We start from the raw sequence: 18,535 nt of genomic DNA, 5'->3' as shown, positions 1-18,535 counted from the left end.
GTAGAAAAAGGCTTGATAGGATTGTTAAGAAAAGGCCATTCAAAAATTTGATGATATCCTAATTAATTGAGAAGCACTTGTACATGGAGTTATAGTCACACAGATAATATGCTGATGCCCATGCTACCATCACTTTGACATTCAATGGTTTTTCAATGTTCAGCTTCCATAGCGTAAAACATTGAGGAAATCAAACAAAAAGGAGCACTGTTATTAGCCAGGAATAAACATAAAAGATGCCAAAATAATGTTGGATTTGTTTATTCCAAAAATTCATAATATAGTTTGTAGAATTATAAAAATAATCTAAATTTGTGCCCAAATTATATTTGTGTGAAACTGGTCCAAGGGTGACTATATGGATTTCTGTTTGCTTTTTGTTTTTTTTTGACTGTGTGTACTCATTGGTCGATATGTGCAGTTTGTTTTGTTTACCATAATTTGATACAAATCACATTTATACAGCTTTTATGCAAGAGAAACTTTGTATCTTCTTTTTATCTATCAGTGCGACTTTAACCCCTTAACGACCCATGACGTACTAGATACGTCATGGATCATGTGCCGGTAAGCCCCGCCCCCTGCCGCCGGCAGGCGGCGGCGAGACGCGCACATATCAGCTGTTATCAACAGCTGATATGTGTGCCTGCGAGCCGCGGGTGGAATTGCTTCCACCCGCGGCCATTAACCCCTTACATTTCGCTGCCAAAGTCTTGGCAGCGATATGTATATGGGCGCCGCCATGACAGTGACTTACCCCGCCCCCACCGGAAGTCACGTGACATGATCACGTGACTTTCGGCGGTTGCCATGGTAGCACAGGGTCATGTGATGACGCCTGTAGCTAACATGAGTCACTTCCTCTCAATGCCGGAATACAGCCGGCATTGAAAGTGAAGCAGCAAATCTGCAGTTCTCAGCTCTGTAGCTGAGATCTGCAGATAGTGCAGAGCGATCGGATTGCTGATCGCAATAGCCCCCTAGGGGGACTAGTAAAATAAGAAAAAAAGTAAAAAAAAAAGTTTTAAAAAATTAAAAAAAAATAAAAAAACCTAAACGTTCAAATCACCCCCCTTTCACCCCATTGAAAATTAAAGGGTTAAAAAAATAAAAAATACACACATATTTGGTATCGCCGCGTTCAGAAATGCCCGATCTATCAAAATATAAAATCAATGAATCTGATCAGTAAACGGCGTAGCGGCAAAAAAATTCCAAACGCCAAAATTACGTTTTTTGGTCGCCGCAAATTTTGCGCAAAATGCAATAACAGGCGATCAAAACGTAGCATCTGCGCAAAAATGGTACTGTTAAGAACGTCAGGTCGAGACGCAAAAAATAAGCCATCACTGAGCCTCAGATCCTGAAAAATGAGAACGCTACGGGTTTTGGAAAATGGCGCAAAACGTGCGCCACGTTTTTTGGACAAGCTTGTGAATTTTTTTTAACCCCTTAGATACAAGTAAACCTATACATGTTTGGTATCTACAAACTCGCACCGACCTGAGGCATCACACCCACACATCAGTTTTACCATATAGTGAACACGGTGAATAAAATATCCCAAAAACTTTTGTTCAATCCCACTTTTCTTGCAATTTTTCCGCACTTGGAATTTTTTTGCCGTTTTCCAGTACACTATATGGTAAAACTTATGGTTTCATTTAAAAGTACAACTCGTCCCGCAAAAAACAAGCCCTCATATGGCAAGATTGATGGAAAAATAAAAAAGTTACGCCTCTCGGAAGAAGGGAAGCAAAAAACAAAAACGGAAAGTGCCCGGGGGCTGAAGGGGTTAAGGAGTGAACTTATTTGGCTGCCCTTTATTATGGCTATGCCTACCTGGATGTAGTAATCCAAGCTATCATGGATAAACTTGATTTATTATTAGTTTTATATTATTTATGTATGATTATATATGCATGGACACCTTATAATATTGACTGTATTTTCAAATCTATAGGATTGGTAATTATTTTGTAGGCTCTTGACTGATAGAAAAACATTAAAGCGCTCCAATCACCAGGATTTTCCTATATAACCTAAAGCCAGTGCTATACTGGCACTATCATGCTGATTCTATACATACCTATAGTTGTCAACTCGGATGTATAGGTTTTGAAACACAAGCAAATAAAGTTTGTAAAATGAGCAGCTTTTTGATTGGCAGCAGCTGCCGATCAGCTATTAGTTGGGGTGAGTTTTGATACTGATTCCCACCCATGGCTGTCCGTCTATCCCCTATTATTTATGTTAATTCTATTATAAATAATGCTGATGTCATACCCATGTAACCAGAAGGGGCAGGGCCTTAGCTAACATAGCTGATACCAGGAAGCAACATTATTTGTCTGTTGGCTGAGGCCCCGCCCCTTCTAGTTACATGGGTATGACATCAGCACAGGTCCTTCTAGTCACTTAGTAAAATGATTCTATAATATAATTAGCATAAATAACAGATAGGGGGAGGAACAGCAGACGAAGGGGTGGGAATCACTATCAAAACCCACCCCAGCTATCAGCTGATTGGCAGCTGCTATCATTCAAAAAGCTGCTCATTTTACAAACTTTACTTTCTTGTGTTTCAAAACCTATACATCCGAGCTGATAACTAAAGGTATGTATAGAATCAGATTGATAGTGCCAGTATAGCATTGGCTTTAGCTTATATAGGAAAATCCTGGTGATTGGTGCACTTTTAGCACCACTCAAGTGGGTTGGGGTTTTTTTTTCATTGCACTGCTTGATTAGCACTTTAAATGTAAGTTTCCTGTCTTATACTTACCTTCCGGCAACTTCATCTTGTATTACCTGATGGTCTTTGGCAGTTTTTGACCTGCCAGCAGCCCCAGTGATTTATGGAGGACGCCGTCACAACTCAACATGAGTCTATGAGAGCCTTGTTCTGGTCTCGTTCTTGCTCTCATAGACTTGTATTGAGAGCTTATGATGTAACTTATGACTTCTAACCAGTCAGAAGTTGCAGTCACAAGATGGCACCATGGGATCGGGGGGGCATTGGTAAAAGGTGAAACTGCCAAAAAGTGAGTGTATGACCGGGGACAGGGGACTTAGATATAAAGCACTACTCCAGCAATGAAAAAGAAAAAATTCTGGAGTGATGTAACCCCTTAACAACCACAGTCAGTAAAGTTACGTCCTAACGGTTGTAGTGTTAATCCCCACCGGCTGCTGCGGGCTGCTGGTGGGGATCCGCGCACATGTCAGATAATTTATACAGCTGACATGTGTTCCTTGCAGACACAAGTGAAATCGCTATCCACCCATATATTTGTTAACCCTTTTAACCCCTTAAATGGCGCTGTTAAAATGTGACAGCGCCGTTTTAATGGCGACCGCGGTAAAGGTTTACTCACCGCTTGCAACCGGAAGTCACGTGACGTGATCACGTAGATCCAATGGTTGTCATGGTAGCACAGGGTCATGTGATGACTCCTGTAGCTCACATGACTCAGGTCCTGTAACTAGCAGAAAAAAAATTATTCAGCTCACCCGTAAATGTATCCGCTCAGTTCAGGTGGGATGCAGGATGATCACCGGACAGGCAGGTCCGTAGAGGCAATAGCAAGGAGACAGGATGGGACTCAGCACCAATTCCAGGATAGCAAAAATATAAATCCATAAGCTTATGATTAAGGACTTATCTATATTCCAACTGTCCGAAATGCATCAAGCCATGATGTTTTCATGGAACCGATGATGTTTTTCTTGGATTTTTAATCGTTGAATAAAGTTTCTACACTTTTATATATTTTTCGTTGGATTTATATTTTTGCTATCCTGGAATTGGTGCTGAGTCCCATCCTGTCTCCTTCCTGTAACTAGCAGCCAAGTACTTCAGCTTACAAGAAATGAGCATGTCTCCCGATCTGAGCGATGCTGCTCTGAACGGAAGAAAGAAATGAGCAATCAGACTGCTGATCCTTATAGCCCCTAGGGGAACTAGTAAAATAAAAAAAAGTTAAAAAAATGTGAAAAATTAAAAAAAATAAAAGAACCTAAAAGTTCAAATCACCCCCCTTTTTGCCCCATTGAAAGGTAATGGTTTGCAAAACTAAAAAAATATACAGACAGTATCGTCGCATTCAGAAATGCCTGATCTATCAAAATCTAAAATCAATTAATCTGATCAGTACACGACGTAGCAGCAAAAAATTCCAAACGTCAAAATTACGTTTTTTTGGTCGCCGCAAATGCAATAACAGGTCATCAAAACGTAGCATCTGCGCAAAAATGGTACCGTTAAAAACATCAGCTCGAAACGCAAAAAATAAGCCAGCAAAAAACAGGTTGTTTGCAGTACCTCAGCTGGACTCTTTCATAAGGAAAATGGATGCAAGTCAAAAAAACAAGGGATCCTCTTGGTAATTAGCACATGATATAATGAAAGAAAGCGTCCCAGGGGTAATCTTCAGAAGAATCTTTATTCCATCCAGACAGCAAAAAATAAGCCATCACTGAGCCATAGATACCGAAAATGCGGAAAATGGCACAAAACGTGTGCCACTTTTTTTGGACAAACTTCTGATTTATGTTAACCCTTCAGATAAAAGTAAACCTATACATATTTGGTATCAACAAGTTCGCACCGACCTGAGGCATCGCACTGACATATCAGTTTTACCATACATTGAACACGGTGAATAAAATATCTAAAAAACAATTGTGCAATCGCGCTTTTTTTGCAATTTTTCGACATTTGGAATTTTTTTCCCATTTTCCAGTACACTACATGGTAGAACTCATGGTGTCCACCCATATCCTGTCCACCACCATTAACTTGAGAACGGCAGCAGCTATAGGCATAGAAATGGTGTCTAGGTATAGTAAACTAGCCATGCGCTACACAATGAAACCACCTATAGCGCCACCTGGTGGAAAACAACGGAATTAGCATTTTTATCTCGAAAATGGAACGAGATAGGGGAAAAAAGGGAATTAAAAAATTGTAGGGTATCATCAATTCAATATACATATTATATACATTCACTGTATATGCCATAAGCATTAAGATTCTTCTTTAGGCTTCATTTAGATGTTCAATTTTTTGAATACGAGACTAAACAAACTATAAGTGTGTTAGACCCAATTTTAATCCATTTCTGGTCCATCCGTCCTATTTTACCATCTCTTTTTGTTGTGTGCCAAAAAAATGAAAGAAAAAATCCCTAGCTTCTCCTACCGATTAAACATATGATCCTCAGTTTGTGTTATATTTCTCTAACCCGTGGTTACCATGGGCAAGTTTGATCTGGGACTCAGATAAAAAAAATATAAATGTGAACAGACACATAGATTTTAATGGGCAAGTGTTCTATCCAAAAAGAACAGATGTCTGAATTTCTTTGACTATGGGGAGATAAGGTATGCACACCAGTGACTATGGAAGGGGAATACATGGAATAGCAGAAACTGCTGTGTGAATACTGACATGAAAAATTCAATAGCTATTTGTAAGAATGAAATGTGAAAAATGGAACCTGCATTACTGCCATGAATATATGAATAAAGAGAAATTTAGCTACTGAATTGATCAATGCAGAAGAGCCCCAACACTACGCCAAAGTATTTCTCTACGTTGGGGTCCCTAGCTTGTGTGTGTCCTCTCATGCAGTTAAAAAACTTACCGTGTATGGGACGCTGAGACCCAGGCTATATATGCGTATAATGTGGATTGGCAATAGGTGTGTATGGGGAGGGTTCACAAACGAAAAAACTACTAACATTAAGGAATAACGTTTGGAACTCCATTCTATGTCTGAACTGGGTGCAAAAAACCTAAAAAACATCACTATGGGGAGATAAGGTATGCACACCAGTGACTATGGAAGGGGAATACATGGAATAGCAGAAACTGCTGTGTGAATACTGACATGAAAAATTCAATAGCTATTTGTAAGAATGAAATGTGAAAAATGGAACCTGCATTACTGCCATGAATATATGAATAAAGAGAAATTTAGCTACTGAATTGATCAATGCAGAAGAGCCCCAACACTACGCCAAAGTATTTCTCTACGTTGGGGTCCCTAGCTTGTGTGTGTCCTCTCATGCAGTTAAAAAACTTACCGTGTATGGGACGCTGAGACCCAGGCTATATATGCGTATAATGTGGATTGGCAATAGGTGTGTATGGGGAGGGTTCACAAACGAAAAAACTACTAACATTAAGGAATAACGTTTGGAACTCCATTCTATGTCTGAACTGGGTGCAAAAAACCTAAAAAACATCACTATGGGGAGATAAGGTATGCACACCAGTGACTATGGAAGGGGAATACATGGAATAGCAGAAACTGCTGTGTGAATACTGACATGAAAAATTCAATAGCTATTTGTAAGAATGAAATGTGAAAAATGGAACCTGCATTACTGCCATGAATATATGAATAAAGAGAAATTTAGCTACTGAATTGATCAATGCAGAAGAGCCCCAACACTACGCCAAAGTATTTCTCTACGTTGGGGTCCCTAGCTTGTGTGTGTCCTCTCATGCAGTTAAAAAACTTACCGTGTATGGGACGCTGAGACCCAGGCTATATATGCGTATAATGTGGATTGGCAATAGGTGTGTATGGGGAGGGTTCACAAACGAAAAAACTACTAACATTAAGGAATAACGTTTGGAACTCCATTCTATGTCTGAACTGGGTGCAAAAAACCTAAAAAACATCACTATGGGGAGATAAGGTATGCACACCAGTGACTATGGAAGGGGAATACATGGAATAGCAGAAACTGCTGTGTGAATACTGACATGAAAAATTCAATAGCTATTTGTAAGAATGAAATGTGAAAAATGGAACCTGCATTACTGCCATGAATATATGAATAAAGAGAAATTTAGCTACTGAATTGATCAATGCAGAAGAGCCCCAACACTACGCCAAAGTATTTCTCTACGTTGGGGTCCCTAGCTTGTGTGTGTCCTCTCATGCAGTTAAAAAACTTACCGTGTATGGGACGCTGAGACCCAGGCTATATATGCGTATAATGTGGATTGGCAATAGGTGTGTATGGGGAGGGTTCACAAACGAAAAAACTACTAACATTAAGGAATAACGTTTGGAACTCCATTCTATGTCTGAACTGGGTGCAAAAAACCTAAAAAACATCACTATGGGGAGATAAGGTATGCACACCAGTGACTATGGAAGGGGAATACATGGAATAGCAGAAACTGCTGTGTGAATACTGACATGAAAAATTCAATAGCTATTTGTAAGAATGAAATGTGAAAAATGGAACCTGCATTACTGCCATGAATATATGAATAAAGAGAAATTTAGCTACTGAATTGATCAATGCAGAAGAGCCCCAACACTACGCCAAAGTATTTCTCTACGTTGGGGTCCCTAGCTTGTGTGTGTCCTCTCATGCAGTTAAAAAACTTACCGTGTATGGGACGCTGAGACCCAGGCTATATATGCGTATAATGTGGATTGGCAATAGGTGTGTATGGGGAGGGTTCACAAACGAAAAAACTACTAACATTAAGGAATAACGTTTGGAACTCCATTCTATGTCTGAACTGGGTGCAAAAAACCTAAAAAACATCACTATGGGGAGATAAGGTATGCACACCAGTGACTATGGAAGGGGAATACATGGAATAGCAGAAACTGCTGTGTGAATACTGACATGAAAAATTCAATAGCTATTTGTAAGAATGAAATGTGAAAAATGGAACCTGCATTACTGCCATGAATATATGAATAAAGAGAAATTTAGCTACTGAATTGATCAATGCAGAAGAGCCCCAACACTACGCCAAAGTATTTCTCTACGTTGGGGTCCCTAGCTTGTGTGTGTCCTCTCATGCAGTTAAAAAACTTACCGTGTATGGTAAGCTGAGACCCAGGCTATATATGCGTATGATATGGATTGGCAATAGGTGTGTGGGGAGGGTTCACAAATGAAAAACTACTAACAATAAGGAATAACGTTTGGAACACCATTTCGTTTGTGAACCCTCCCCATACACACCTATTGCCAATCCACATTATACGCATATAGCCTGGGTCTCAGCGTCCCATACACGGTAAGTTTTTTAACTGCATGAGAGGACACACACAAGCTAGGGACCCCAACGTAGAGAAATACTTTGGCGTAGTGTTGGGGCTCTTCTGCATTGATCAATTCAGTAGCTAAATTTCTCTTTATTCATATATTCATGGCAGTAATGCAGGTTCCATTTTTCACATTTCATTCTTACAAATAGCTATTGAATTTTTCATGTCAGTATTCACACAGCAGTTTCTGCTATTCCATGTATTCCCCTTCCATAGTCACTGGTGTGCATACCTTATCTCCCCATAGTGATGTTTTTTAGGTTTTTTGCACCCAGTTCAGACATAGAATGGAGTTCCAAACGTTATTCCTTAATGTTAGTAGTTTTTTCGTTTGTGAACCCTCCCCATATACACCTATTGCCAATCCACATTATACGCATATATAGCCTGGGTCTCAGCGTCCCATACACGGTAAGTTTTTTAACTGCATGAGAGGACACACACAAGCTAGGGACCCCAACGTAGAGAAATACTTTGGCGTAGTGTTGGGGCTCTTCTGCATTGATCAATTCAGTAGCTAAATTTCTCTTTATTCATATATTCATGGCAGTAATGCAGGTTCCATTTTTCACATTTCATTCTTACAAATAGCTATTGAATTTTTCATGTCAGTATTCACACAGCAGTTTCTGCTATTCCATGTATTCCCCTTCCATAGTCACTGGTGTGCATACCTTATCTCCCCATAGTGATGTTTTTTAGGTTTTTTGCACCCAGTTCAGACATAGAATGGAGTTCCAAACGTTATTCCTTAATGAATTTCTTTGACTGGCAGTGGAAGATATACGGTACACAGTACTTAACCCCTTCACTCCCTGCCCATTTTCCATTTTCCGTTTTTTTTTCTACTCTCCAGTAACATGTTTTTATTTTTCAGCCAACCTTACCATGTGAAGGCTTGCCTATGCCTATAGCTGCCGCCGTTCTCAAGTTAATGGCGGTGGACAGGATATGGCTATGTTCGCACGTTGCGTTTTTTTCCGCGTTTCTGCAGCGTTTTTAGCAGCAGCGTTTTTGCGCTAAAACGCATGCGTTTTTGTTTTCCAGCAAAGTCTATGGGAAAAGCATAAATCCTGTCTGCACTTTGCTTTTTTTTCTGCAGCGTTTAATTTGCATATTTGTGGTCAAAAACCATGCTGAAAAAGAAGCAGCATGTCAGTTGTTTTTGCCATTTCTGCAGCGTTTCCTTAACATTGGAGTCAATGAGAAATGGCAAAACGCAACCAAAATCACAATTCCTGCGTTTTTCATGCTTTTTACCTGCTTTTCCACTGCGTTTTTGGCTCCAAAAACGCATGCTTTTCTTGACAAAAATTAACGGGTTCTAATGTTCCTTTACACACACACAATAACCGAAAATTTAAATGTTAAAAAATTATAAACTTCACCTATTTATCTGATAAAATGTGCATAACCACTATTTTTTCATTAAAATTGATAATTTCCCATATAGTTTTATTAAAAGTTAATTTTATACTTTTTTTCTCTTTTTTCATTCTTTTTGACTATTTCAACTTTATTTCTCAGTGTCTTGATCTACAAAACGCATCTGCAGAAATGCAAGTAAAAACGCAGGTAAAAAGTGCTAAAAACGCACTAAAAACGCGGTAAAAACGCATGCGTTTTTAGCGCTAAAAAATGGTCAAAAGCCATTTGGTCAAAAACCAAGGGAAGGAAAACGTGCAGAATAAACTGCAGGTACTCCGACGCAACGTGCGGACATAGCCTAAGGGTGTATACACTGTATATCAGACAAGTGCAATCCGATAATAAAAGAGATTGTACTCAGTCCAATGTTATCCAATGAGGAGGTGCAAATTTAAGGGTTTTTTTCTCAGCTGTATTCAGCATGTGGCAATTTGACTAAAATTGATATAGTGTGAGAAAAATTCTGATGCCATATGGACCATCAGTAGAGCATCAATTTTTACAGATACATTATCATTCTGTAAGGTAGGAAACTGTAAATTGTCCTGTAGAATATTAATAGCTGCTGAGTGAAAAAACGGATTACACACGGGAATCACACTGATGACAATTGAGAAAAATGATCCCACTTTTTTGGATGAGAATGGGACCGTTTTTTTTTTTTTTTTATACTGTCGTGTGACTCCGGCCTTTCTGGGAGGCTGCTCTTATAAGAAAGTATGAGATCAGTTTCCAATCTGTTACCTTAAGATATTTGTATACTAAGCACAAGGGACAGATTTGACTGACGCAACAGACACATATAAATTGGCCATGGGTATAGAAGAAAGAGGAAATGTTAGAAAGTCTTAAAGGGAACCTGTCAGGTCCCCAGGGGACCCAGAGCCACGAGCAGTTCTGGGTGAATATTGCTAATCGCTTCCTAATCATCCCTGTATACACTAGCATAGATAAAGAGATCTTTAGAAAAAGTATTTCTAAAGATCATTTATGAGATGCTAATGAGGGAAGTGACTAGTCAAAGGGGTGTTAGTTCTCTGGCTAGTCGGCCCACTTAAAATGTTTTCACACCCTTGTGGGCATACTAACATGCTTTACAATGCTCAGTGTCCTTGCATCATGATACAAAGCCGTGGACGGCGTTGTACCTGTCAGCTTTCACCTTCTTTGACAACGGGTGTATGCATCCCAGCTTCAAAGAGTCTCACTGCCCAAGATCTCAAGTCTCCCGCACTTATAGTCATGAATACTACTCCTCACTGAAGCCGGGTGTTTGTGTCCTAGCTTCAGAGAGGAGTAGTGGACATGCCCAAAAGTAAGGCCGATTTCAGATCATGGGTGGTGAACGTCTTTGAAGCCCGATGCATACACTCGGTGTCAAATAAGCTGACCGTTACAACACCCTGAGCATGCGTGGCTTTATATCACACTACCATGATGCTGGCTGCTGTAAAGCGTGTTAGTACGCCCACAGGGGCATGATAGCATGCTAAATAGGCCAACTAGCCAGGGAACTAACGCCCCTGTGACTAGTCACTGCCCTCATTAGCATATCAGAAAGGATCTTTAGAAATACTTTCTCTAAAGGTCTCTTTATCTATGCTACTAGATACAGGGACGGTTAGGCAGGAATCACTAATATGCACCAGAACTACTCGTGATTCTATGTGTATATTGCAACTGACAGTTTCCCTGTAAATATCTGCCATGAGATCACTAAATGGCCCGTGATGTGTTTTCCATAAAAATAGCAAATTGCTAAAAAAAAGAATGTGTTCTAAGTGAACAGTGAAAAACATTCCAGAAGTCATTTCTACAAATCCGATTATTTCAGGAATGAAGATTATTGGTTACCTGGATGGATGTGGGATTTTATTAAATAGGCTAAAAGGCACAATGGTGAAATGTCAGCAGTAAATTATCAGCTGTATGAACTTTACCCTTCTATCAGCAACTATGTCACCCTGTAAAAACATCAGCTAATACTAACAACTCCAGTGCTGGGACCAACAAACATGCGGTTAAAAGCAAAGTGTGGAGGCAAGGATGGAGAATGGGGGTCCAGGATGACAGGAGGTCAAAACAGGCACCTGATGCACCCACGGGGTCGGGGTTACTTGTTGCCAGGCCACGGTGCTTCTCCTGGGACGCCGCGGTGGCTTCGCCCGATTCCGTGACCCCGGGTGTCAATAAAATGGCTGGGATTGGGCACGATGGGGGTAATGGTTGTTCATGACGCCACCTGTGGTGTGCCGCTGCTGCGGGACCTCTCTGCTGGGGCGGATGACTACGCAGCTCGGATCCGTGATTGCCACATGGAGACATGTCCGTTTTTTTCTGGTATGACTGATGTCCCATGGACCACGCTATGATGTGATCCATGAAACACATACCAGAAAATCAAGGACATTGAAAATAAAAAACATTTTTAACTCACCTTTTCCGGCAATGCTGTGTTCTACCTCTGCTCTCTGAAGCTTCCTGCCTGACCAATTACTATCGTGCATTATCCACTACACAGCCGACACGGAAGTAGATGCAGAGGTGACACAGCAGCGGCCGGATGCAGCACCATAGGACTCTTCAGCACCACAGACAGCAGGAGCAGGGGCAGTTCAGTTTATGTCCATGTGCAATCACGTATCACAGAGCACGCATGACGGATTGCACATGGTCAACCCACGTGTGCCATAAATCACGGCACACAAAGGGACATATGAGTCAGTGAAAAATATCTGTTTGGTTTTTTTTGTTTTTTTTTTTTTCACTGACGTGTGAAACAGGCCTTAGGCTACTTTCACACATCCGGTTTTTGCTCTGCAACACAATACGGCGCTCTGCAGAAAAACCGCAACCGTTTTTTTTTGCCGCCGGTTGCGGGTTTTTTTGCATAGACTTACATTAGTGCCGTATTGTGCTTGCGGTCGGTCCGGTTTTTGCCGCATGCGGCAGATTTAGCCGATGCCGGGGCCGGATGGAACGTTGCCTGCGACGTTTTTTGCTTCGGCAAAAAAAACCGCATCGCGCCGCTGCGGCGCATTTTTCAATGCATGCCTATGGATTCCAGTTTCGGCGCGATGCGGAAAAAAACGCATCCGGCCGCCGCATGCGGTTTCTTCCACTGCGCATGCTCAGTAGCATGCCGCAACCGGAAAAAAACGGACGGGCCGCATGTAAAAACTTATGCAAAGGATGCGGTGTTTTCGCCGCATCCGTTGCATAGCTTGCACAGCCGGATTGAGCCGCACTACTCAAACCGGATGTGTGAAAGTAGCCTTAGACAGGCAAACAGCAAATTATTCTGCTCATAGAATCATGTGTAATAGTTTGTTTTTTTGGCCATGATTGTAGGAAGCACAGGTCCTGTTTACACTGATGGCGTGCTGCCGAGGACAATCGTGTGTATGCAAACAAAAAGATCAATTCATCCAACAAATGAGCACTTTGCTCATTTGTTGTGTGATCAGCAGCCTGTCTACACAATACTCTCAGGAAACGAGTGTTCCAACAAATAAGGAATAAAAGCAGAAGTGCCACATTCCATATAAATATTACTTCTGGATTTTCCACACAAAGTCTGCAGCATTTTACAGTGAAAGCAAAATGAAAGAGTTTTAGCTTCATCTTATCTACATGTTGAGTTCTTGAGGGGGAGGTAACAATATTTACAGAAATGGTTTTGTTTTTAGGCGTTTTTTTTCTTGGAGGGAGGTGAGAATATTTGCAAAACAAATTTTGTGTGTTTTTTTTCTTAGGGGCAGGTGAGGATATTTACAGAAATTGGTTTGGGGTTTTTTCATGTTTGTTTCTTGGGGGAGGTGAAAATATTTGCATAAATTGTTTTTTTGGGGGGGGGGAGAAAGGTAAAAATATTTATAGAAATTTGTTTTTTTTGCATTTTTTTTCTTGGGGGAGTGGTGAATATATTTATAGAATTGTTTTGGGGGGTTTTTTATTCTTTTTCTTGGGTGAAGGTAAAAATATTTATAGAAATTGTTTTGTTTTTTTGCATTTTTTTTCTTGGGGGAGTGGTGAGAATATTTACAGAAATTGTTTTGGGTTTTTTTGTATTTTTTTTCTTGGGGGAAGGTAAAAATATTTACAGAAAATTATTTTGCTTTGGCTTTTTTTGGGGGGGGGAAATGAGAATATTTACAGAAATTGTTTTTTTTAGCATTTTTTTTTCTTGGGGTAAAGGGAGAATTTTTAAAGAAACTATTTACATTTTTGGAGTTTTCTCTTGGATGGAGGTGGGAATATTTACAGAAATTGTTTTTATGGGTGTGGTTTTTATTTCCTGGGGGGTAGGTGAGAATATTTACTCAAATTGTTATGGGGTTTTTTTGCATTTTTTGTTTCTTGGAGAAGGTGAGAATATTTACAGAAATTGTTGGGTTTTTTTACTTTTTTTTTCTTTAGGGAAGGTGAGAATATTTACAAAAATAGTTTTTTGCGCGTTTTATTTTCTTGGGGGTGAGGGGAAAATATTTACAGAAATTGTCTGGGTTTTTCTGCATTTTTTTTCTTGGTGGTCAGGTGAGAATATTTACAGAAATTGTTTTTTGGGCGTTTTTTTCTTGGGGGAAGGTGAGAATATTTTCAGAAAAAATTTTTATGGGTGTGGTTTTTATTTCCTGGGGGGAGGTGAGAATATTTACTCAAATTGTTTTGGGGTTTTTTTTATTTTTTTTTTTTCTTGAGGAAAGTGAGAATATTTACAGAAATATGAAAAATGTTTTTTACGTGTTTTATTTTCTTGGGGGTGAGAGGAAAATATTTCCAGAAATTGTTTGGGTATTTTTGCATTTTTTTCTTGGTGGACAGGTGAGAATATTTGCAGAAGTTGTTGTTTTTTTAGCATTTTTTCCCCTAACGGGGGTGAGAATATTTAGATAAATTTGTTTTGATTTTCTTCTTTTTGCGTTTTTTTTAATGCACAGCTTGTCAAGTCTCTGCGCAGAATTAGATTTCACCGTTTTTCCAATGGAAAAAGTGAAATCTGCACCAAATCTGCAGCAAAAATGTGACACTTGCTCCTGCAGAAAAGCTACAAATACGCAGTAGAAAAATCTGCACCAAATAAGCAACGTGTGAACTGTGTCTTATCATCCTATTGAAATAAACGAGTAAAATCCAAAACAAAATAAAAAGTGTTTCTGCAACAGAAATTGACGTTATTAACTTTAAAAAAGGCAACTTTTTCCACATGGATTAAGCACCATATGAATCAGATTAAAACTAAAATCCCATCCACTTTGCGGTTAATGTAAAAATCTATTGATTTTTAGGTGCGTAAATTCTACATATACAATCTGCAATGTGTGAACCCAGCCTTAGTGATCTGGGGGGATCTAATGTTTGACCTCAATGTGAAATTTTGTAATTAAACTAGGCTCTATATGTTTATGCATGCGCCATCTGAAAATGACATAACGATGAGTGTGTGTGTCTGTGTGTCTGTGTGTGTGTGTGTGTGTGCGTCTATGTGTGTCTGTGTGTGTGTCTGTGTGCGTGTGTGTGTGTCTGTGTGTGTGTGTCTGTGTGTGTCTGTGCCTGTGTGTGTCTGTGCCTGTGTGTGTGTGTCTGTGTGTGTGTGTCTGTCTGTGTGTGTCTGTGTGTGTGTGTGTGTGTCTGTGTGTGTCTGTGTGTCTGTGTGTGTGTCTGTGTGTGTGTGTGTGTCTGTGCGTGTGTGTGTCTGTGTGTGTGTGTCTGTCTGTGTGTGTGTCTGTGTGTGTGTCTGTGTGTGTGTGTCTGTGTGTGTGTGTGTGTGTGTGTGTGCGTCTATGTGTGTCTGTGTGTGTGTCTGTGTGCGTGTGTGTGTGTCTGTGTGTGTGTGTCTGTGTGTGTCTGTGCCTGTGTGTGTGTGTCTGTGCGTGTGTGTGTCTGTGTGTGTGTGTCTGTGTGTGTGTGTGTCTGTGTGCGTGTGTGTGTGTCTGTGTGTGTTTGTGCGTGTGTGTGTCTGTGTGTGTGTGTGTGTCTGTGTGTGTGTGTCTGTGTGTGTGTCTGTGTGTGTGTCTGTGTGTGTCTGTGTGTGTGTGTGTGTGTGTCTGTGTGTGTGTGTCTGTCTGTGTGTGTGTCTGTGTGTGTGTCTGTGTGTGTGTGTCTGTGTGTATGAGATTGCAGAAATCTCATAGACTTTGCAGGGACTGAAAAAAGCCGCGTTTTATTAGCATGGATTTATATAAAATGAAGGCAAATCTGCAGCTAAAAAACGCTGCACAAACGCACTATGTGAGCATAGCCTAATTAAGAATTTATTCTGCGCACTACTGTGCAACATTTTTTTTAATAATTAACTATGGTGATGCCAAAAATATAAAGATTATGCTGTCCACTTCCAATCTAATCTGTTTAATCTCCTTTTATACACATAAAGCTCTCAGCATGATCCAGGTTATATTTGCAACTACCAATGGCCATAGTCATGCTGGGACTTGCAGTTCTTCAGGCAGGCTTCCTCCCTTGTATAGAAATCCTAGTCATTGATATAAAGTGGAGCATCCTAGTGTGATCATGTCACTTGTCTGAGTGGATCTCTGGGTGCTGTACCCTGGTTTTACCAATAGAGGGCGCCATTGCAGCACAGTCAATCCACAATCTGCAGTAACCCTTTGTGTTCTGTGCTGGATCAGCTCCAGTTCATCTCCCTTTTTTATCAAATTACTAACATGTTTGCAAAGCATTTAACTAATAAGGAGGATGGAGTCATATAATAAGTGAATAATGGAAGCCACATACCCCATAGAGGTAAGTGGGAAGATCTATTTCCTTGATAATAATAATAATAATAATAATAAGACTGGAATAAAAAATGTGCAATAAAATATTTAATCTAAAGTATGATTATTTACTAACAACCATAATCTTAATTATTCTGCATTGTCATGGATTTATGAATCAGATCCTTGCAGGATCCTGAATAAAGCCCTTGAGAAATTCCCTCTCTGCCTCCTCCGATAATTCATTCATTTCTATTCCAAAGCCCCCTTTTTTTTGTCTTTTTCTGAAAACGTCTCTATTAAATATGTTTAATTTGCAGATTGATGGATAAGGGAAAAATTCCCCAATTGGACATTTGTAATTAATTACAATAATTAAAGCGAGGGGCACATTTAGGAAAATCAATTTAATGCAATGATTAGAAGTTATTAAATCCACTTTAGCTGGTTAGAGAAAAATGCTGGAGAGATGGGAATTCTGGAACCATTCAATTGTCGGCAGGTAATATACAGTATTAGTAGCAGCATTATTATTATTATTATTATTATTATTATTATTATTCCATTTTTTTGGTCTTTAGAGCTGAGGTTCTGGCATGAAATGATCGAAATAAAAAAAAAATCTCCATGATGGAAATGATTTATTGTAAACAGATTTGGAGATGAAACGAGGCACATCTCTATTTTATCCCCCTTAAGTGCTGCTACAAGGCACTTGTCAGTGATTGACATGGGCTGTATTATGGGATGTATTCTTGTGCTAATCTTGGGCTCTGTCCTGGTGAATGGGCTTCTGCCCCTGATAAGGCAGGTTCACATCTATATGGCTGACTGGCTCTCCTTAAGATCCGGATGTTTGGAGGAAAAAGAGAAAAAGTAAGAAAGAGGATTTCAGAGGGTGTTTCCCCTGGACACTGGCCACAATACTCTAAGGACACTTCCAGCCCCGACCAATAAAATGACAAAAAATAAAGTGGACTTTAAGACACACTTCTATTATATCCCCAGCTGCCTTAATAATAATGGAGTTTTTAAAACATCAGTAGATACAGGACAAGATGTACACAAATGTCTATCATCTATTTATCTATCTATTTTCTCTCCATTATCTCTCTATCATCTATATAATATCAATCTATATATTATGTATCTATTTATCTATCTATCCACCTTTCTCTCCATTATCTTTCTTTCTTCTCTTGATTATCTAATTATCTTTCTTTTCTCCATCATCTCTGTATTTATCTATCAATGTATCTATCTTCTTCGAAATATCTATCTTTCTTCTCTCCATTATCTATCTCTCTATCATCCATGTATTATCAATCATATATTATGTATCTATATATCTATCTATCCACCTTTCTCTCCATTATCCAATTATCTTTCTTTTCTCCATTATCTATCTATTTATCTATCTATGTATCTATATTCTCCCCCAATATCTATCTTTCTTCTGTCCATTATCTATCTCTCTATCATCTATATATTATCAATATATATATATATATATATATATATATATATATATATATATATATATATATAATGTATCTATTTATCTATCCACCTTTCTCTCCATTATCTTTCTTTCTTCTCTCCATTACATAATCTATCTTTCTTTTCTCCATTATTTATCTATCTATGTATCTATCTTCTCCCAAATATGTCTGTTTATCTATCTTTCCTCTCTCCATTATCTATCTTCTCTCTATTTTTAATGTATATCTATCTTCTCGGCATAATTTATTTATTTATTTAACTTTCTTCACTCCATTGTCCATCTTCTCTTCATTTTATGTCTATTTATCTAATTTTCTTCTCTCCATTATCTTTCTTCTCTCTATTTTCTATCTATCTCACCATTATTTATGTATTTATCTATCTATCCCTCTATCTATCTTCTCTCCATTATCTTTCTTCTCTCTATTTTATCTATCTCACCATTATTTATCTATCTATCTATCCCTCCTATCTATCTATCTATCGATCTATCTTTCTTCTATCTATCTATCTATCTATCTACCTATCAATCTATCTACATATCTATCTTTCTTCTATCTACCTATCTATGTACTTATGTATCTATCATTCTTTCTACTATCCATTACCTATCTTCACTCTATCAATTTTCTATCTATCCATCTTTTTCTCTCCATTATCTATCTGATCCTGACTCCCCTCATTTGCAGTCCTTTTGCATCTACATAACGAACAATACCGAATTACAGACGATCCTTTAGCCCTGAGACCTCTACTTTCCCCTTCTCCAGCACTATGACATGCTTAGCTAAT

At 39.1% G+C, this 18,535-nt stretch overlaps 1 long non-coding RNA gene across 2 annotated transcripts in view; it reads left to right on the top strand.

Annotated features, from left to right (window-relative positions):
• Window positions 1–16,197: 16,197 nt before the first annotated feature.
• LOC142250484 (uncharacterized) overlaps window positions 16,198–18,535 on the top strand; it is a 96,661-nt gene continuing 94,323 nt past the window's right edge. For both annotated transcript variants that reach the window (XR_012725194.1, XR_012725195.1), the window contains exon 1: window positions 16,198–16,268. This is a non-coding gene — a long non-coding RNA (uncharacterized LOC142250484). The remainder of the gene's footprint in view (window positions 16,269–18,535) is intronic.

Source organism: Anomaloglossus baeobatrachus, chromosome 9 (genome assembly GCF_048569485.1).
Source record: "Anomaloglossus baeobatrachus isolate aAnoBae1 chromosome 9, aAnoBae1.hap1, whole genome shotgun sequence".
Lineage (NCBI taxonomy): Eukaryota > Metazoa > Chordata > Amphibia > Anura > Aromobatidae > Anomaloglossus > Anomaloglossus baeobatrachus.
Note: the sequence above shows the minus strand (reverse complement) of the source record. Positions and strands in the feature narration are given on the sequence as shown.